The sequence below is a fragment of the Mus caroli genome, chromosome 14 (assembly GCF_900094665.2).
Source record: "Mus caroli chromosome 14, CAROLI_EIJ_v1.1, whole genome shotgun sequence".
In the NCBI taxonomy this organism is placed as follows: domain Eukaryota; kingdom Metazoa; phylum Chordata; class Mammalia; order Rodentia; family Muridae; genus Mus; species Mus caroli.
The window spans coordinates 102,080,873-102,104,401 of NC_034583.1; the positions used below are offsets into that span (position 1 = coordinate 102,080,873).

A 23,529-nucleotide genomic window follows, 5' to 3' on the forward strand; every position below is an offset into this window, starting at 1 on the left:
TTATCAGGTTTAGGAGTTCTCTGGTGGAATTTTTAGGGTCACTTATATATACTATCATATCATCTGCAAAAAGTGATATTTTGACTTCATCTCTTCCAATTTGTATCCCTTTGATCTCCTTTTGTTGTTGAATTGCTCTGGCTACCTGCCAGAATTTTTAGGGAGATGGTACGGAGGGTTTGCAGAGGGAAAACTTGGAAGGATAACAACATTTGAAATGTAAGTAAATAAAATAACCAATTAAAAAGAGAAAAAAATTAGAAAGTTGCAATGGTAAATTTCGTTACCTCCCCTATATTTTTATCTGTGTACTAGTCAACACATACATTTTCCAAACTTAGTCATTTGTCTCAGGACCCTAAATGCTAAACTGGGGATGAATTCAAGAACATACCACTTTCTTATTTCACTTTACCATGCTGCATAAGCTGCATATGAAGAAAACAATTCTCCCTCCAATCAAAGCTTTTATTGCATACACCTTATCCTGTATTTTCCTTAGCTTCTGTCTTTTCTCAGAAAACTGTTGAAGCTTTCAATTCATGCCTCTGTATATGAAACCTGTACTTTTCTGGTGGAGCTTCTCATGTATGTAATCTATTTATAAATGAGAGTCTCTTCCTAAAGAACAAACATCTGATGCAGCAATAATCTTATTTTTCAGACTTTTGATACAGTGCTGAAAAAGAGGTGCAAGAAGGTTTGCTCTCTCCAATACTGACAGGAATTTAGTGTTTTTCAAATCATCTGACCTTACAGTGTAACCTTGCATAAGAGTAATGAGTTTTCTTAAGGAATTCTCTTAATGTACTTAGTGTTTTAAACAATAATATCTCATTACTCAAGAGCCTGTTCATGCCTTCTGATTCAAGGTCTTTTTTTCCACTTTTATATCACTTGTTCTTAACACATCCTCCACCTTAAATAAAGCTTCCCTTTCCTATCTCATTGTGTTGATTTCTAGTTTTGTGTGCTCTACCTCTTTAAAAATGCAAAAAAACCTAGAAGGTGTCTACATTAGGAGGAAGCAAGTTTGGTTTGTTTTCCTGAATCAGAGTTATTTAATAAAATACATTTCTAGGTCCGTCCATTTCCTAGAAAATTTATGGCTAAATAAAATTACATTATGTGTAGGTATCACAGAGCTTGTTTTTCCCCATATTTTTAAATACTTCAACAACTCAATTATTTTAAATGAATGAACCTAAGCTTTAAGCCTTGCTCATTGCCTGCAAGTTTATGTTACTTATTGTGATTCTTGACATATTCTAAGTATGTTCTAAGTGCTTCCCAAACAAGGACATCTGACTCTATTAACTGTTACCTAGTAAACAAATAATCTAACACATTTATTAATATACAGTCATTGTCCTGGATTTGTCCATTCTAATTAATCAATCTATACATGTTCAATTTTTGTTATTTAGTGTATTATTTTATTTATTTCTTGTACTTTTCAATGGCAAATGCCATTTTGTGAATTGTGCATCTAAAACTTTCAGATGTTTACTTTCAAAAATCTTATGGAACTCATACTATTTTTGAGAAAGTTCATTAAATGGATTGTTTCTTCCTGATCTGTTGTATTGAGTATATGTCAGTTTATGACACTTAGCTACACATATCTTTGAAATGTCATATATATAACTAGCCATTGTTTTGCATATAATACAAATGCATACCTATGATTTGCATAATATACATATTCATTTCAGGAAAATCAATTTCCTTGTCTTACATGTGATATTATTTTAAACATTTTGTCACGGAGAATATTTGATATCCTATTTTATTTACTTATTTATTTTTATTTTGAATCCACATGGCCTCCAAATAATGTTTAATCTTAAAATGTCATCTTGTAAGGACATACTGCTTTATTTTACTGGTCAACTAGAAGAAGATTTACGTCAAAATAAGCTCAATTATTTCTTGAGAATTGAGATTTTCAGTTAAGTTTGCTTCAGATTTACAGGAAGGATTTACTTTTTTCTGGAATTTTTCAGAGGGTGGAGCATTCGGATATTACATTTTTTTTTTATAAATTTACCCAAAATCCAAGTCTGACACAAACAATTTCTTATCTGCTCTTTTAGTTTTAAGATATATCAGCAATTAGAAAAATTTAGAGTGAATGCTTTATAATATGAGCATTTCAAACTGTTAAAACATGGCATCTCAACGAGCTAAGTTGTCTATATCTGGTGCGATCCCTTTTTTATGATTGATGTCATTGAGTTGTGTTCAAATTTTGGTGAAAAGCCCAAGACGATGAATCTTTTATAAGAGAACTAATATTATATGAAAATGTTCCACATTGTGCCCTAGCCAATCTTGAAATGTCCAGCCCCTTAATACTGTTATATTTATGACTAACTTTGAGTTCTTCAATTTTGATTGGATATAATATGCAAACCACATGAACTGTCATTCCTCCCATTACTAATGCTCCCTCCTCCTCTTGTAGATAATATGACAGGGTAAATTGTAGCGGTTTTGCTCTTAGTTATTTAAACAGTGGATCTGAGTCAATTTCTGTTAAAATGATGCCAATAACTATCTTGCCATCTCTACTACTCTTGTTTCCTTCTTCCAGAATCTTCCTCTCATCCTTTCATGTGTTTTCATTATAGACAAGCATCTCTGGTTATGTTACATTCTCGCATATTGTATCTGTTTTCTTTTCCTCTCAATTGATTAGTATTTTAAAAGTTATTTTTTAGACCTTACATTATTGGTTTTCAAAGTTTTATTATTGATTATTAGACATAATTTTAAAGAGCAATTGATTTTTCAATAAATATTACTATTGCCCAGGACTGAATTGCATCTCTCATTTGATACAAGTGTTGTCTTTATAGATCACTATCTTCAGTGAGAATGAGAATATCAGTGGTGGATTGTCTTGTTTACATTAAATGATGTGAGAAAACTCAGCCTAAATTTGGGCAGAACAATTCGCCAAGTTTGTGTCCTAGGCTGGAAAGAGTTGGGAAAGTAAATTGAGAGTGTTTTATGTACACATTCATTCTCCTTCTGATTTTGGTTATGACTATTTCTAGCTCCCTAAAGTTCCTACTACTTTGATTTCCTTAAAATGATGAAATATAACTTAGAATTGTGAACTAAAATAAATCATTTTTGTTTGACAAGTTGCTTTTGCTAGTGTATTTTACCATAACAATGAAGGGAAAAATGTAAACATTACTATAATTCAGGAGCCACTATTTTGAATAGAACAGTGGTCGTAGTTTTGTCTTCTGGCATCAACTGAAATGCAAAGCCACTGTAATAATAATTCCTCAAGAAATTATTCCATTCTCTGTGAAGTCACCTCATTATGAACACATAGACTTCTTTTTATGTACAAATAGAAAAATTATTAACCATTTATTTTTTTTGCCAGTATAGAAGAGCTACTCTTTAAGTTTATTTTGGTGTTCCATGCTTCATACTTGCTAAGTCTAAATCCTGTGTTAAGTCTAAATCCTGCCTCCATTTTGGGAAGAGATTCAATGATCATGATATAACTTATAAATTACTTAAATTTTATTTTCACAAACCTGTAATTGGTTAGCCTGATATATTCCACATAGAGAGATTAAATAAGAATTTAAGTGACAACAAAGAAATGTTCTTTAAAAACACACCGTATTCTACTATGGATTTGTTATGTCCTGATACCTACTGAAACATGATGGAGTCTCATAAAAATTATTTTGACTATAGGTTAAGCTCTGGAAATTACCATAGTCTACACAAGAATTTAGTTACTTTCTCTGCATTTATGTTTTTGTTTTTGTTTTGTTTTGTTTTGTTTTGTTTTGTTTTGTTTTTGGTTTGTTTGTTTTGTTTTGTTTTTTGTTTTTAATTTTAAGGACAATAATATTGGTGCATGTGCTAAAAGAGGAACTGAGTCCTCTAAATGTCCAGATGTTATGCCCACACTTCTGTGCCATATAGTCATTTTGACAGGCTCTTTTTCACCTTGCTCGTATCAATGAGCATGTTTTATGTGCCAAGGCCACCTTAACACTCCAATTGCTGTGGCCAATTTCACCTCTTCCTTTTTAATTACCCAGGACATTGTAGAATTTGAACTTCAATGTTATTTTTTTGTTGTTTTTGTTGGTAAAAGTATAGGTCATCTCATTAAACATATTCTTAGAGAATATTTAACAAATAAATTAAGTCAATGATTTCTCAATCTCTGATTGGTGAATTCATATAACATTGTACTTGGTCTGAACTAACTTCCTATTAGTTATGTTTCTCCTTCACCCTCAATGTTATCAAGAGCCACATTTATTAATTTACATTTGAAGACTTGCTGATGTTCACTTAGACAATACAAGTCTGTGAATGGATACTCAAAAGAAGTAGGTCTCTTTCTATGAAGCAGTGAGAAAAGAAACAACTTTATTTAACAAAGAGTGTTAATTTCTTAAGAGATTTGTAAAACAATTTCTTCTGTACTCTTTACTGACACTCAAGCATTTTTTATTCCATTTTCAGGATCCCATTTTTTCCTATGCTTCATTTGAACAGCAAACACATTATCTTGTGGATATAACACTCGTGCTGTAACTTCAGTATTCAAAGAACAAGGCTTCTGTTTGGTGTTGAGCAAAGCCGGCTGTGGAACTTTGAGACATAAGGATGTCTTAGAAGAAATAAAACCTTTCAAGTGCTTGAATTCTGTTTTAATCCTTGAAATACATTTTTCATTCTCATTTTTGTCCATTACACTTAGAAAAATTTACAAATCTTACAATAGTTCTTAGTTGGACAAAAAAAAATCTATTAAATGGTCACCAGAACCTAATCACTTAAAATCATACTGTAGGAGAGCCTGCAGTGACTGTTAGTGTGAACTGCTGTCACATTGTGTCCTACTGTTAGTGTTCTCAATTATACCGTAACATTATCACTAACCTTATTCATTATGAGCTTAGATATTTTAGAATTTTCAGATCCCACCCACAAATGTCACTTGTAGATCATACATCTAGAACTTCTTTTGAATATACATTATATATGTGTAAATGTATATTATTGAATATATATTATAAAACTATATATTTGTAAGTATATATTATTAAATATGTATTATAAAACTATATATTATACATATACATACTTATATATAGTATATATAAGATATATATTATAAGATATATATATATATATATATATATATATATATATATATATATATATAATGTCTTCACAGAGGCAACCAGTGAACTTACAGGCGGATAGTCAATGTTTGTGTGAACAAAGGAACGCAAGGTGTGTGTTCTGGAAGAAAGAGACAGATAGACAAACAGACAGACAGACACAGAGACAGAGAGAGTTAGAAATGGCCATTGGTCAAGAATTACTTTTTTTAAATTTTATTTTATTAGATATTTTCTTTATTTACATTTCAAATGCTATCCCGAAAGTTCCCTGCTTTCCCCTACCCTGCCCTGCTCCCCTACCCACCCACTCCCACTTCTTGGCCCTGGTGGGGCAAAATAAATAAATAAATAAATAAATAAATAAATAAATTCCTGAAAAAAACAGAATTTCATAGGACTCCCATATTCACTCCATGGTTTACAAGTAATTGGTTAAGACCAACAGTGGGCACCAGGACATTCCAAAGGTATAAGTTAACAGTGTGACCTGCGACCTGCAGACTGGTTGCCAAGCCAAAAAACACCATATCCAGAACCTCACTTGGCTCACCTCCCACCCTTACTTGTGTTACGTCATTTTTCCATATAAATAAGAAGAACACCCCCCTCCTCGCTCTCTCTCTCTCTTCCTTTCTGTTCTCTCTTCTCTTTCTTTCTTTCTCCTCACTCTTTCTTCTCTTCCCTTCACTCCCTTGTCTCTCCCTCTCAATAAACCTCTTCAGGTGGAGCTGCTTTGGCCTAGCAAACTGCTTTTGTGATCAGCTATCTTACTACATCACCAACTATCATTATAGACAATCATCTGCTTTAATTATTTATTTATTTAAATGATATTCATGCATAAATATGTTGCAAATATAATTACTATTTAGTGGTGTGAAAGCATGGATGGAGCTTGAAAAAGCCTCTTCTATGGTATGTAGTGAAGATCAGCAATAAAAAATATTTAATTTTTATATGTTTCAATAACTTAAGATTTAGTTATATATACTTATCATAATCTTAACTAGTTACTTCAGACACATCTTTATTAACTAAAGCTAGCCTTCTGTTTATAGTTGAAGGATCTTTTAGTACAGTTCTTCTCTGTCTAAATAGCTAGGTAAATAAGTATATTACGTGGGAACAGGTTTTGGAAGAAATATTGCACTGGATTATGTGTAGAATAGAGGAACAAAGGGCTTATGTACAGCTAATAACCAGAACAGCAAATTGGACAGATTTGTTGTCATTCCTAATATCTAAGTCCCTTTAGGGAATAAGCAGCAATACAATTTCCTGGTTTTTAGGAAAAGCAATGTTTCATCAGAATTTTCTCTAATAGACAAGGCAATATAGAAGGGAGAAGCCTGTAAGCAGATCAATGAATAACACCTAATTAGAGAAAGATTGAAATCCACCTATATTCTACTGAACAAATGTTCTAGAACATATTTCCTTAGAAATATTTGCTCTACAGAAATAGCGTCAATACACTAAAAGTATCAAATGAGTCTGACTTTTAGGTGTTAGCCAAATAGTTGTGGTTTTCAGTGAACAGATGCAGTGTGTTGGAGTATTTAGAAGATATTTGTAAAAAACCAAAGTTATTTATGCAACTTGTTAAAATGGCCAAGTTCCTAAGTGAAGAGTCTAAAATAAAGGGAATATCCCGAAAAGTCACTGCAGTCCTTTGGCCATATTGATTTTTTCCCACATAGATGTGCTTACCGGATGGTCACCAAGAAATACTCACACTAGTATAAAATATTTACATTTTGGTTTAATTTCCCATTTTTATATGTTCACTTCTCACTGTGTCTTCTTCCCAAAATATAAGAGTTTGCTAATTCTCTTATGTACTGAGATGCATAAAAGAATATGATATAGCAATGCAATAGATAACATGAACACTATTTTATAATTCTGCAGGCATTAAAATATCAATTACTCATAAGATATTATGGTTCTGGAACACATTGCATTAAATATTTATAATTGAACAAAGTTACAGATTACATAAGTCATAAGACCTGCTTTCCTCATATCCATTACATAAAATGCATAAAGGTCCTTCTAGTATAAAGAAATGTTGATATATGTAGGTTTTTCCTTTTTTACACTTTTCTGAATTTTTGAACTTGCAATATAACCATAAACTGAAAGGTCTATAAGCTTTTCTCTTGAAATTAGCACTATGATGTTCAAAATAAGAAATGAGTTGATGACACTAAATCGTAACCATTGACTAAACCCTCAGCTATATTTGTCATGTATGGAAGAGGCAAGAAGCAAATATTTGAAGCACCCAGGTCTTATACATTTTTCACTGAAATCAAATATTGTCTTTACTTTCTGGTCTTGAAATTAAATTTTGTAGTTATTTTTAGGTCACCTAAAAACACACGTTAAGAATTTTATAACTTTATTATTTCATCTTGAATATCTTGATTGAAGCTAATACTCAGATAATCATCTTAAATATATATATGACAATGCTACCTAAGTATTGATATAGAGCTTGGAATTTTCTTATTAGCCATGGCTTATTTCCCTAAATTTCCCTGAACCATGGACTTTTACTATTGGAGTCACTGAAGCCACCCCACCCTGTCTTTTTTTCTGCTCCCAACTGCTGTAGAATTGTTTCTCCTAGCAGTGTGCTGTAAAAGAAAGATCAACTTTTATCTCTGGCACTTACTTCACTATGGCTTCCTATTCCATTTTTATTTTTTTAATCACATTAACCCATTTATTTTTATTTTTTGCGTTCATTTATTGTGTTTTATGTGTGTGGATAATTTGCCTGCCTGTACATCTGTGTGCTATGTGAACGCCTATTATCCCAAGGTCAGAAGAGGTTTTAGTATCCCCTAGAAGTAGAGTGAAGGAAAGTTGTCAGCTTTTTTGTGGACGTGGGGCTTGGATCCTAGCTTTTCTAGAAGAACAATTAGTGTTATTAACTGCTGAGACGTCCCTCTGCCTCCAACATGTTTTCTGTGGGGCCGTGAAAGGCAGCCTATTTTGGTTGAATTAGGCTTGTCCTGGCGACCCAGTAGAACATTCTACAAAGGACAGAACAGTGAACCACATTCCCAGAGACAGGTGTCTGACACCACAGAGGCCCCCACCTCCATAATTCTGCTGACGTAATATGCTATATATCTTACTTAAAGGGTATTTTCAAAAACTATAATTAACTTTCAAAATCTGCAGTTTTTGGGACACAATAAACTTGAAATTGTCAAAAATAGAAGTTAGTTATATAGAGTCAATAAACAAAGCTAATTTTGCAATCATTTAATGCAAAAATATCACAAAGATGGTATTATGAATGTGATGACAATCATATCAACTCATTTAATGTCATCTCTGTACTAATAACTGTAAGCCATCAAAACCTGAAATGTCTGCTTAGAATATGGTCATGCATTTATTTAGTAAGTGTATATTGTTAGAAATGTGGCAATAATTAGATGACTTTTCTGATATCTTAACTTCTCTGGATTTAAATTATTATTTTTATAAATGTAGTTTTAGATTCATTTTACTGTTAATTTTCAATTTTTTTATTGAAAATAGCTTCTGCCCTCCTCCAGTATATCCAAACCACAGGGTCCCTTCCCTCCTCTCCTTTCACTTCCTCATCTCCCCCACCTGCAGATTCAATTGCACTCTATTTTCTCCTTAGAAAGATGTATGCCTCTAAGACACAGTCAAGCAGGACAAAACATGATGCAATAAAATAAGGCAAAAGCCCTCATATAAAATGGGGTAAAGTAATACATCAAGAGAAAAGTGTTCCAAAGGTAGGCCAAAGAGTCAAAGACACAACCACCTCCATTGTTAGGACTCCCACAAAATGCTAAGCTGACAGTCATAACATCTACACAGAGGACTTGGTCAAAGCTATGTAGGTTCTGTTTTTGCTACGTCATTCTCTGTAAGCCCATATGATCCCTTCCTAAGTGATTTGGTTGGCTGTAATCTTCTGATTTCCTCCATCCCTAAAGTCCTTACTCACCCCTCTTTTATAGGGTCCCTGTTGTTCCAAGAGGAGGGAATCAATGGAACCCTGAAATTTAGACTCTCTCCATATGGCTGTGTTGCTATACTCACTACCATCTACTTCCCGAGGAATCCTTTGTGATTATGACTGGATAACACAGCAGTCAGTGAGTATAGCTGAGTATCATTAGGTATCATCCTATTTACTTATTTGTTTATTTATTTATTTGTTTATTTATTTATTTAATTTAAGCAAGTGGTTTTGTTTCTACATAGGTGTATGTGCTATCCCATCTCTGATTCCCGGCCACACATGCAGTGTAGCACATTATGCTAACATTTACCTTATCTGTCTGAACTATAAATTTTTACTTTTAATACTTTGTATGCTTGATATCACTCACCCATATCACCATAAATTTTGTCATAAATCTCCATCAGTAAAAAAAAAAAAAAAAAAAAAAAAAAAAAAAAAAGGCTTTCATCCTTGCCAGTTATTCTTGAATTTAAATAATAGTTCAAGAGAAATCAACCCCCACCCACCATGATGCTGGAGGCTGTGTGTCTGCCAAACAGAAGAATGAACTAACTGGCTTTTTTTTTTTGCCCAAATCCTGAAAGGAAAAAATATATTTCCAATTTTTCTTGCATTTTATTATTAAAGGATACCTGCCTTCTGTCATTCTTCTGCTCTGTCGTTTCTTACACAAGAAAGAAAATCCCTTTGTATTTGACAGCTTTCTCAAAGTCAGTGGAATGATTCTTTTCACAGTAGAACTTCACATACTCTTTATTTCCAGAAAGAAAAAGAAAATAAGACTTCAAAATATACTACATGTACCCAATGACCAGTTGTCATAAATGACCTGCTCCCCTTCTCAGAGCAGCACTCTCTGTTCCAAACTTTAATGTGACAATTATATACCAGTAACAGGAATATGCTATGGCAAATCAAGTATGATTTTGAATCCGTGGAATGCCATAAGGAGAAGAAACTATAGATGACTGATTTGTGCAACAAGACTGAGTCACAATCTTAAAACTACCCCAAGACCTCTAGGAAGTACCGAGTGGATATGGAACAGTTTCTGAATGGTGCTATGAGGAAACACTGTCTATTCTTATGACTGCAGCAGTAAGAATGGAAGGAAGTTGCCCATTAATGATGTTCAGTGTACCTAAATACAAGACTTATGGTATACAAATACATGTATGCTTCAAGAAAGAGTTATATTTAGTGCAAAAACTTCATGTTATTGATGATATAATTTCATTTTAAATACATAAAACTAGTCATATAGAAGTAAAATAAAAAAGAGACTTGCCTGTTTAGTGCTTTGAATTTTAATAAAATGGAAGTTTTTACTTCTCAACTGACATATAAATACAGTGTAACATTACTATTTGAGAAAAAATATAGGTATTATGGATCTTAATTTTGAAGGGTATTTCATGACATTATAGTCACAGTTTTCCACCAACATCAGTAATCTAACTGAAATTTATTTCTTTAAATAATGCAGTACTGAAAATTTGTCCTCAAATATTACTTTGAAACATCATATGATCTTCAATAGCTTTATGAAGTATTCCTAAATTATTAGGATAGAATACATTTTATTTTAATTTATTTGAAGTAGATAGAAAGGAAATACTTTTGCAGGAGCAAATGTGGAGAAGCAGGCAAAACACAAATAACTCTAATACTTGATACAATTAAACAACTGTTTAAACAGCAAATTATCTTTATTAAATAGTGGCATTAAAAAACATTCTGAAAAATACACACACACATACACACACACACAGCACACACACACACAACACACATACACACAACACACACACACACACACACACACACAACACACACACACACACACACACTACTTTTAATGTTCAGTAGTTGACTCAGGTAGGACCAATCTAGAAGGCGTGGTGGCTTCAAAGGTTCATGATTAAGGACTTCACCATCCAATTTCTTTGCATGTCGAGTGTGTTTCACAGCAGTAGGTGTCTGAGAATACAGCATTTGAAACACAGATATCTGGCAAATGTGAAGCATCCAGATCTATTTTTAAAATATAAAATTGGATATTGGGTTGTGCCTATTAAATATTTACCAGCAGTCCTTCACTTAGACTTTGCTGTTATAAACAACAGACTTTTAGAACTTGGTACCCATTTTTTCGTTGGTAGCTATGGGATAAGTATGTAGAGGTGCTGTCAATCTAGCAGGGCAAGTTGTCTATTAACATGAGAAGTTTTGTTCTTACCGTTTGTCTAGTGTTAATAATATAGTCCTTTCAAGGTGCCACTTGAAATGTCTTCTTAGTAACTTTATGTATACTTTGAGAAAACGTGTGAAGCAGTTTCTTCAGGAACGTCTCTGAGAAAAAAGGGGTCACCAAAACCAAAATTGAAATTAATTCTGTTAATTTTTTATTTCAATTTTTATTAGATATTTTCTTCAATTACATTTCAAATGCTACCCCAAAAGTCCCCTATATACTCCCCCCACCAGGCGACCCTACCCACCCACTATCACTTATTGGCCCTGGCTTTCCCCTATACTGGGGCATATAACGATTGTGAAACCAAGGGATCTCTCTTCCCAATAATGGCCAAGTAGGCCACCTTCTGCTACATATGCAACTAGAGACACGAGTTCTGGGACTACTGGTTAGTTCATATAGTTGTTCCACCTACAGGGTTGCAGAACCTTTCAGCTCCTTGGGTACTTTCTCTAGCTCCTCCATTAAGGGCTCTGTGTTCCATCCAATAAATTAAGCCCTATTCAATGGCAGTGCAGCCAGTGGAATCAGTCATGTTTTATGAGATGTTCTAGCTCACTCATGGGGAAAGAGTCTCCAGGGTCTTAAACTTCAATGCTAGGAAAATAGATATAGAGTGAATAATTGGGAACAACCCTCTTAGATGATATCAGTACTGTTAAAGTTTCTACTTCAACTGTAAATATTTCCTCCTCACAAACGTAATTGCTGAGGGGTTACTCTTCCAGTCCTATAAATATCAGTATGCACAGTCTCACTCCTTTGCAGTCTCATGTCCTCGGACAGGAAGGCTGGTTGACAGCAAAGGAAAAGCTAGAGGACCTCTTTCTTTCTTTCTTTCTTTCTTTCTTTCTTTCTTTCTTTCTTTCTTTCTTTCTTTCTTTCTTTCTTTCTTTCTTCCTTTCTTTCTTTCTTCCTTTCTTTCTTCCTTCCTTCCTTTCTTTCTTTCTTTCTTTCTTTCTTTCTTTCTTTCTTTCTTTCTTTCTTTCTTTCTTTCTTTCTTTCCTTGTTGTTGTAAATTTGGTCTCAGAATATTTTGGGAAGGGTGACATTTTGAGGAAGCTACTGCTGGCACTGGCTTGCAGTGCAGTCTCTAATGCTGGGCACCTAGCTACCCTCTTCTGTGGCTTGATCCAGGCACTGTTCACAAGCTGCAGGGTTAATTTCACTGGATCATCCTCCCAGACCTGGTAGCCTTTTAGGTGGTGGAATTTGAGCATGGTAAGTGGGCCATTCATTTTGGAAATGAGCAAACAAAGTCTGTGTGTTCTTATATCTTTGTAGGCAGTGTAGGAAAAACCTGGTGACCTCACAACCATGACAATTATAAATTTCAACCTTTTCATTATTTTTTTCTAGCCATGTTATCTAGACCTTGATTTATTTCCACATTTTGTGTTTTTTCCAATGAGAAATGGTGAATAGGAATTTGAGAATCAGGGTAAATATTTTCTAGGTACCAAGAGAAAGGTTTACATTATAGTTTATGATATAAACTGAGTCTTGATATATCTCCATAATCTACCTCTGTAACACCTGAAGAAATTATATAGAAGAAATTCTTGAAATCATCCATCCATACTTCTGCAAGCCATCTGTTATTATTATTATTGACAATCTGCCCTGTTTCTCCTGGAAATGTGTAAGGTGTAGCTTTCTGAAACACATGACCAATATGGGAGCATGTCAGTATATCCAAAGTTCCTCCACACTGCCAAATCCTAAAGGAAATTTCTAGGTTTTTCTCCTCCCCAAATATCTATTTCAGCATCATATGTTACAGTGTCCTGAAAGTAATCTCTGTCTATTGATAAAAGGTCTCCTGCCCTTGTAGGTGTTATGACAGAAAGAGTCCAGTCACCTTTCCTTTTGTCGTTGGGGAACAGGATACCAATGAAAATTGAGCTTCCAGTTGAATGCACCATAGGTCATGTCAGAGCCCACCCTGTACTCAAAGGTGTCATTGCTGATCACGTTGATGATAGAACACACCACTGTTCTATCACATTTGATCTGGGCTAATAGAGGCTCCAGCTACCTTGGTGTACATGCACAGTGAGCATCTAAGAAGGTAAGCACTTGGCTTTGGACACAGAAGCCCCTTTAATCTAGCTCCAATTAACCCAGAATGTTGCTCCATTCGAATTACATGAACTGTTTTTGTTTTTTGTTTTCCCCCACATAACTCTCTAGAGGTCTTTTCAAAAGCCTCTTTCACTGGCATCATCTCAAGAACAATCTCTTCTATCATGTGTCTTGGCGGGTGATTAAGGACACTATGGACTGTTCGCAGAAGTGTGCTCTGTGCCTCACTGTGGAAAACAATCACCACGCTTGTTGTAGAAAGGTTATCTGGATACACCTTTGTTTTACACCCCTCTAACCTCACACCTGGTAAGGATCTGTTGAATGCAATCATCTCACTTGCCATAAAGTTGAACTGATCGATTTTAAACATCTCTTTCATCGTTTCTTGATCCCCCGGAATCAATGGGATTGACAACTGGGCTCCCCGTTTCTCCAGTACCTTTGTAAAGCTTCTGCACTAGCTCTAGACGATCTCCAGTTGGAAGTCCTGTCTCCTTTTTCTCTTCACATTTGTTGCATCCACTGAAGTAAAGCAGCAGGAACATACCCAATCGTACCCAATCCAAGGAGGTAGCTAGAACCATCTTGCATTATGCAAATTTTATCATGGCATTTTAAGTCAAATGTTTAATTTTAATATATACTTAGTATAATATATATGTATATATATATATATATATATATATATATATATATATATATATTCCATTCTGGTTCCATCAGAAATCATAGTCATATCCCCAAAGTGGCTTTTCAGATGAATTCATATCCCAAATCCACAGGTCTCAAAATCATCTTGGCCTACAAGGTAGCAGGCACCCCTCAGGCCAGCCTGGGCCATGGTGCCACGCACCTATGAGCCACAACCCTGGCTCTCCTCTCTGGCTGTTGTCTGAAATCCACAGAATGTGAAATTTAATGTTATTTATTCACCTGTTGTTGAGACAAATCTGTTCCTAACTGCTCCCCATTCATGTATTCACAGAAGCAGCTGAGAATCTCTACCTCCAGACGAGGTGGTACATTGTGGCTAGGTGGTCACTGGGCAGAAATAGCCTATCTCTCCTGTAGACCAGTGCCATTCTTCAGAGGACACAAGTGACATGTTAGGACAGCTTAGTTCATCTGAGACAGAATAGGCTCATCCTTAATAATTCCTGCTTTTCAAGGTCTGTCAGAATATCCTGGGCCAGAAGGCTGAAGACTGATGCTTCAACTTCCTGACTTACTGGGGCTATATAGGTAGGCAACTGTCACTACAATTTGTCTCAGTTCTTTAAGCTGTGTTAGGCTTCCTATATTTTCAGATAATGTTAATCATTCTTGGAATTCTGATGGGGTTGAAAGACTACTTATAGTCTCATAGCCAACCCAGGCTATTTAGCATTGAGAGAACATTTGAGAGATAGTTTTCAGATAGGACGTAACTTATAGATTTATAAGTTTTATAAGTTAGGACAGATGACAGAGTGTTCTATTTAATTGACAAAAATGATGGACTGGGTATTAGGTCTGTCTTGTTTTTTATTACAAATTACAAAATGGTAAAGTTGTACTCATTTTATATCTAAGTTATGAGTCTTTTAATTGGACCAAAAGGGGGAAATGTTGTGGATATCCCTGGTGCTGGTTGAATTTTGATGCTAATTTCACTTCCCCAAGACAGGTTGCCTGGGAAGAGACATGAATCAAGTACTCAGGACTCCATGTGACCCTTCTAATGAATAAAGATTTCAAGGAGACCAATCACTGGGATAGTAGGTGGGACTTCTGGGTCAGAAAGAAGGATGGCGGAGGTCGGAGAGGGGACAGGCTGTGGATAGGAAAGATGATGGAGAGAAAATGTAGGTAGCACAGACTCCCTGGTTCAGGTAGCTTACAATTAGGATGCTAGATGTTGTGCCCAGTGATTGTATTTCCTTTTGATTCTATACTAAGATTGTGTGGTGAAGGATCGTGTGACCACTCAGCTGGGTTTCAGAGAGAAAGGTTCAGAGGCAAAGAATGGGTTTGCAAAAAGTGCACCACAAAAGACCATGGGAACCTGGAGCATAGGGCTGGTGTGGTAGCGATTTACCAGTGGGAACTTAGTAGCTGGGTGGAGAGATTTCAAAGCTCTGGGTCAGAGTCTCCACAAGATGAGAGCAAGGCCTGTTGGTGCCTTGCTGGCGATAGCATAGATTGCATTTTTTTTTTTTTTTTACACTTTCTGCTACCTTCTCCCACCAATTATATAAGGACATACTGTAAGAGTTTAATTAAAATCCATAGAGTAGTCTTTGTTTGGTGAAAGGGGAATATTCCTGGAGAAATTGGTAGAACAAGGGTGTTGACTGTTAAGGGTGACATTCTCTATAAAGAGAAATATGACTTTATTCTTAATTCTACAAAAAGATCACAAACATAAATGCATCCCTCAGTTTGAGACTCACATGAAATCCCAACAGAGTGACTGCTTTTAAATATAAAATGAAACAAAACAAAACAAAACAAACCTACATCTCCTAAACAACCATCATGAACTGAGTGCTGGCCAGTTTTATTGTCAAATTGATACAAGATAAAGGGATGTGGGAAGAGGGAATATAAATTAAGAAATTATCTTCATAAGACTTGTCTTTATAGAAGTTCTTTGGAGGCATTTTGTTGACTAGTGATTGCTTTTTAAAAGCCCAGCCCATTGTTTGTAGTGCCACCCCTAATTAAGCAGATTACTTAATTACTGAGCTGTATAAGACTGAGCACGTCCTAGTGACCAATCAATGACACATTCCTCCATGTTGTATAACTTCGTTCTTACCTCCAGGTTGCCACATTGAGTTATTGGACTGGTTTTCCTCAATGATGGGCTGTGATATGGAAATATAAGTCAGATAAGCCCTTTCCTTTGGGCTGTATGTTGTGTGTGGTTTTATCAGAAATAAAGAAAACCCACTAATTCAGTGAGCGCTGTCTTAGTATGAGGGTCTAAATCATTCACTTAACAGCACCCTAGTATCTAACACCTTAGAAGAAAACAGGAATTGAATAACTGAATTTATTGGATGTTGTCTATATTTTTACAGAATTTGTGACTTATCAATGCATCTTCATATATATTCATTATTGCTGCTTTTAAAATCTTACTGTAGCAATATATTTATATTGTAATAATGTGCATTAAATGTTTAATTTGCTAGGTAAGAAAGACATCTTTCTGGGAAACCACTGAATCATTTCTCAAGTTTGTTTTCTTTTTGTGTCCTCAAAGTTTGTTTATTACTGCTCGAGCATGCTTTACAAATTAGAAACATTTTTTTTTTTCCTGAGGACTTCGAACTCAATCTTTCAAACATAACGGCAAGCCTTGTCAGCCTTATATGTAGGGAGGTGTAGGAAGAAGCCTGAAGCATTATTAATGCTTTTCAAAGGCCACTCGAAACAGGCATATTGAATTAGTCTATGAGAAGTTGCAAGTCTTGTCAAATATGCTCCAATTAAGTAGTGCTGACTTCCCCAAGGAACTCCTTCTTCCTGGTAGGAATTTAATAACATTTGGTGACTTTACTCCTCAGGCTAATGGTGGACTTTTCAGACCTGACAGAATAAAGCAGATTTAACATCAGATATGTCTCTTGTGTGTAGAGATTCAGAATTTTCTGGCTAACACAAGTCATCCTATGCTCAAGTTGACATTCCTAGTAAAATATCCTGAGCAAAGTCATCACACTGGTCTCATCATCTGTGACTCTAAATACCCAAACACCCTGTACTGGTCAGGGATTATTTTCAATTTTGCTGTAAATATATTAGGCTTATCCTAATGACTAAAAGTTAACTATTTGTTGAAATTTCTCATTTAGAATAGTTGTCAACTGGGAGAAATATTGGAATTCCACAAGACTGTGTGACTTCTATTGACATTTGTGAAAGTGATTCTAAATTATATGTTAAACACAGGACTCTATTCTTTTAAAAGCTGCCAACTATTAATGCTTCCTGGGGAAGGGCAAATATGTCTTTTCCAGGGACCTGGCTTAGATCATCTTCTCACTGTTTATAAAGATCTATTACCAGTCATTGCTCCTACAATCTCCATAGAATTACAACTCGTTTTTATAAATTGGCTTAGTCCTGAGGCTAGGCTTTACTATGACCTGTGGCTACAGTTTGTTGATCCTCAGGAAATTCTCTTAGGTATCCAACAAAATTCCTGCTTCAATCTCTCAGTTAGACATCTTTGAAATCTTCATATGCTTCCAAGTGTTCCTGAATCTTTTACAGTCATTCTGTAGCATGTATCTGTGTGTGTGTGTGTGTGTGTGTGCATATATATATGGGTGTGTGTCTGTGTCTATGTTTGTGTTTATACATATAGATATAAGTACACATATGTATATGTGCATGTATACATATGTAGATACATACATATATACATACATACATGTGTATGTAGATACATGCACACATAGAAATGAGATTGATATAGAATCTGCCTAGCTGTGATAACAAGAAAAATTATGATTATTTGATTTTTTTTTAGAAAACATAAATATATAAGAATATGTTTTGTTTTGTTTTGTTTTTAATCACAGGTGTGGGCTGCTTCACATTTTCCACAGCAGCTGATTCTGACTTGCCTCATGCTCTTGCAGGGGCTGTGATTTTGCCAGCTGCAGATAGTTTGGGTGACTATGTGACATTTGGAATTCTGTGGACCTTTCAGAATGTATATAAAAATGCAAGGACTCTGAGAGGTAGAGTGGCTGTTGTTTGTTTGTTGGGTGGTTGCTGTTGATTACTGTTGGTCTTGGTTTGTTCAGTTGTCATTCCTAGTAAGAAACAATAAGAAGAAATTAGGTTCCTGATGGTAAACATCAAACTTGCTCCCAGGAACTCAATGACCCTAATCAGTAGGAAGCAGTGTAAGGATAATGTCCTCACTTTCAGACCCTTGAATTTACTGAGGGAAGCCTTTCATTTGACCTCTATCCTTTCATCCCTCCCATTTAGTGTTAAAGGGTTGAATCAAAACAAATCTGAGATTCCACCTCACACCAGTCAGAATGGCTAAGATCAAAACTCAGGTGACATCAGATGCAGTAGAGGATGTGGAGAAAGAGGGACATTCCTCCATTGCTGGTAGACTTGCAAGCTGGTACAACCACTCTGGAAAGTAGTTTGGTGGTTCCTCAGAAAATTGGACATAGTAGTACTGGAGGACCAAGCTATATGATTCCTTTGTATATACCCAGAAGATGATTCAACATGTAATAAGGACACATGCTCCACTATGTGCATAGCAACCTTATTTATTATAGCCAGAAGTTGGTAAGAAACCAGATGTCCTTGAACAGAGGTATGGATACAAAAAATGTGGTATATTTATACAATAAAGTTCTACTCAGCTATTAAAAACGATGAAGTCATGAAATTCTTGGGCAAATGGATAGAACTAGAAAATATGATCCTGAGTGAAGTAAACCAATCACAAAAGAACACACATAGTATACACTCACTGATAAGTGGATATTAACCCAGAAGTTCACAATACCCAAGATACAATTTGCAAAACACATCAAACTCAAGAAGGAACACCAAAGTGTGGATATTTCAGTCCTCCTTAGAAGAGGGAACAAAACACCCATGGAAGGAGTTACAGGGACAAAGTGTATAACAGAGACTGAAGGAAAGACCATCCAGAGACTGTCCCGGATCCATCCCATATATAGTCACCAAACCCTGACGCTATTGTGGATGCGAACAAGTACTTGCTGAGAGGAACCTGATATAGCTGTCTCCTGAGATGTTCTGCTAGTACCTGAAAAATATAGAGGTGGATCCTCACAGTCATCCATTGAATTGAACACAAGGTCCCCAATGTAGGAACTCGAGAAAGTACCCAAGGAGCTGAAGGAGCTTGCTGAAGGAGGAACAACAATATGAACCAACCAGTACCCGAAGATTGCCCAGGGACTAAACCACCAACAAAAGAGTATACATCGAGGGACGCATGGCTCCAGCTGCATATGTCGCAGAGGATGGCCTTGCTGGACATCAATAGAAGGAGAGGCCCTTGAGAAGGCTCAATGTCCCAGTGTAGGGGAATGCCAGAACAGGGAGGCTGGACTGGGTCGGTTGTTGAGCAAGAGGAGGGGTGATGGGATAGGGGGTTTTCAGAAGTGAAACCAAGGAAGGGGATAATAACCTTTGAAATGTAAATAAAGAAAATATCCAATTAAAAAAAAAGAAATGCTGAAAAGGGGAAGAAAAGGGATGGGCAAGGATAGAAGACAAAAACCCCACAAAGTTCCAAATGAGTAGCTACAATATTCCGTGGGGGAGACTTTCAGGTGATATTCAATTCATATCTCTCATGTTCATGTCCAAAGTGCATGCTTTCTTTAGCAAGGAGGAGTTATCGTTAACCTCTGGGAGGTAAACTAAAGCAATAGCAATGAAACTTTTGGTAAGTATTGAAGATTCCTCTGAAGAAGAATCTGAAAAGAGGCTTCTCATGCCATCTACTGGGTATTCTCTTAAGTGGTACATAGGTCTTGGGGGGCATTTTCAGGCCATGTAGGAAATTTTTACAAAAATAATATATATGTGTACATATACACATAGGCTTATGTGTATTAATTATAATTAAAGTAAAAATGTAATATATAATACAATTAGAATTTTTTTGTTTACTTGGATTTTGTACCACTGTGTGTTTTTATCAAACATTATAAGATAAAGAAAGCTGATATTTAGAGTTAATTTAGTATGTAAAACCATGTACTTAACACTAAGTTTTAGTAAATATGTAAGTTATGTCTACAATATAAACAAAATTAGACATTCTAAACATATGGGAGCAACTAAATTATATGTTATATTTCAAGGTACTGTGAACTATGTAAAGAAGGAAGGACTGATGTCAGGTTTTATGTATGTTTTCTTTCTTAGACAAGGCTAGTGTAGATTCCAATTTAATTACTAGAATTGAATCATGCATAGAAATAAAGATATATAAAGGTATCCTTGTACATCTCTTTATAGTTGTCAGATTTACTTTGATATACATTAATAAATGGCACTTTCAAATTAAATGCAATACAAACGAACTTAATAATTACAAAATATTTTTGGTTATTTAACTAACATTGTTATGTAAGTCTAATATGAGGTTAAGTGTAGTTCCAAGTAATCCTTAATGCTATTACTACAAATGATATTCTCTTCTTGTAAAGCAAATTAATTTACTAGAGAAAAATCACAGAAATACATAAACAAGAAAATCTTACAGTTGGATATTCAGAAGAATGTACAGGATAATTCTGAGTAGAAAATTCATCTGAAACATTAACACTATCAGTAATAAAATCAGATTATAAAATTAAATATGATTTTTAATAAATATATATTAGTAAATAGATATGTATCAAGTACATTACCCTAATGCATTGCGCAAATCCCAGTCTTTTGCTGAGATTTTTGTTTCCTTCAAATAAAACTCTTTCGAAAAGTCTCCCTGGATTCCATTTAGCTTGCAAAATAGTGAATTATATTGGAGATAAGAAAAAAAAATTATCTAAAAATACTGTTACCCCACAACTTCTGTGCCAACACCAGGAGTAACTGTGATTGCTGGGATCCAGGAACACAGGAAACTCTGCCAGGTCAGTGGTACAGGTTACTTACAGTCTGAGTGAGTGCTCTGAGTAGACCTTGGGTGCTGGCCCCTCCTACAGTCCTACAACTACCAGAGGCAGCTTAACTCCCAGGTACTCTAACACACCCAGGGTGACCATATCTCAGGAGCTTGATCATAACAGGATTTCAGGATCCCACAGGCAGCTTTACTAACCAGGAGCTCTGACACACCTGGGATCTAAGTATAATAGGATCCCAGAATCACATGATCACAGAGACAGCTGGACTCTGACACAGCCAAGATTAAAGGAGGGACAGTTTCCAGTCCAGACAGCAAGAGCAGGTAGCACTAGAAATAACCAGATGGCCAGATGCAAGGGCAAGCACAAAATCAACAGAAATCAGGGTTATTCAGCATCATCAAAACCCAGTTCTCACACCAAAGAAAATCCTGGATACCTCATCACACCTGAAAAGGAAGATATGGATTTAAAATCACTTCTCGTGATGATGATAGAGGACTTTACGAAGGACATAAATAACTCCCTTAATGAAATATAGGACAACAGAGAAAAACAGGTAGAATCCTGTATAGAGGAAACACAAAAATCCCTTAAAGAATTACAGGAAAACATAACCAAATAGGTGAAGGAATTGAACAAAACTATCCAGGATCTAAAAATGGAAATAGAAACAATAAAGAAATCATAAAGGGAGACAACCCTGAAAGTAGAAAACCTAGAAAAGAGATCAGGAGACAAGATGCAAGCATCACCAACAGAATACAGGAGATAAAAGAGAGAATCTCAGGTGCAGAAAATACCAAAGAAAACAGTGAAACAATAGTCAAAGAAAATGAAAAATACAAAAAGCTCCTAACCCAAAACATCCAGAAAACCAAGAACACAATGAGAGGACAAAAATTAAGGATACTAGGTATAGAAGAGTGTGAAGATTCCCAATTTAAAGGGCCAATAAATATCTTCAAAAATTATAGAAGAAAAATTCCTTATCTTAAAGAAAGAGATGCCCATAAACACACAAAAAGCCTACAAAACCCCAAATAGACTAGACCAGAAAAGAAATTGCTCCCATCACATAAGAATCAAAGCAACAAATGTACAAAACAAAGAAAGAATATTAAAAGTAGTATAGGAGAACGGTCAAGTAACATATAAAGACAGACCTATGAAAATTACATGTGACTTCTCACCAGAGAATATAAAAGCCTGAATATCCTGGGGAGATGTCATACAGACCCTAAAAGAACACTAATGCCAGTCCAGACTACTATACCAAACATTATACTATACCAACATTAACATATATGGAGCAGTGGGCAGTGGTGGAGCACGCCTTTAATCCCAGCACTTGGGAGCCAGAGGCAGGCAGATATCTGAGTTCGAGGCCAGCTAGAACTACAGAGTGAATTCCAGGGCAGCCAGGACTATACAGAGAAACTGTGTCTCGGGAAAAAAAACAAAACAAAACAAACAACAAGAAAACAAAACAAGAACAATAGAAAAAATATAGATAGAGAAACCAAGATATTCCAAAAGTAGATATAAACAATCTCTTTCCACAAATGCAGCCCTACAAAGAATAATAGATGGAAAACTCCTACACAAGAAGGAAAACTACACCCTAGAATAAACAAGAAAGTAATCTTTAAACAAACCGAAACGAAGATAGCCACACAAACATAATTCCACCTCTAACAAAAAAAATAATAGGAAGCAACTATCACTTTTCCTTAATATATCTTAACATTAATGGACTCAATTCCCCAACAAAAAGACATAGACTAATAGACTGGATATTTAAACAGGACCCAGAATTTTGCTGCATGCAGGTTCAGTCTGCAACCTTTCAGACTGAAAGGTTGGAAAACCATTTTCCTAGCAAATGGTCCCAAGAAACAAGCTGGAGTAGTCATTCTAACATCGAATAAAATCAACTTTAACCAAAAGTTATCAAAAAGGATAAGGAAAGACATTTCACACTAGTCAAAGGAAAAATCTACAGAGATTAAATCTCAAATCTGAACATCTATGCTCCAAATGCTAGGGCACCCACATTCATAAAAGAAACTTTGCCAAACCTCAAAGCACACATTGCACCTCACACAAAAATACTGGGAGACTTCAACACCCTAATCTCAGCAATGGACAGATCATGGAAGCAGAAACTAAACAGAGACACAATGAAACTTCCAGAAGTTATGAACCAAATGGATTTAACAGGTATCTATAGAATAGTTTATCCTAAAACAAAACAAAAAAGTATACCTCATGGTACATCCTCCAAATTTGACCATATAATTGAAAACAAAACAAAACAAAACAAAAAAAAACCAA

At 35.3% G+C, this 23,529-nt stretch overlaps 1 pseudogene; it reads right to left on the reverse strand.

The window, feature by feature from the left end:
* Nucleotides 1-12,490: 12,490 nt before the first annotated feature.
* LOC110309839 lies at nt 12,491-14,160 on the reverse strand (annotated as a pseudogene).
* Between the last annotated feature and the right edge of the window lie 9,369 nt (nt 14,161-23,529).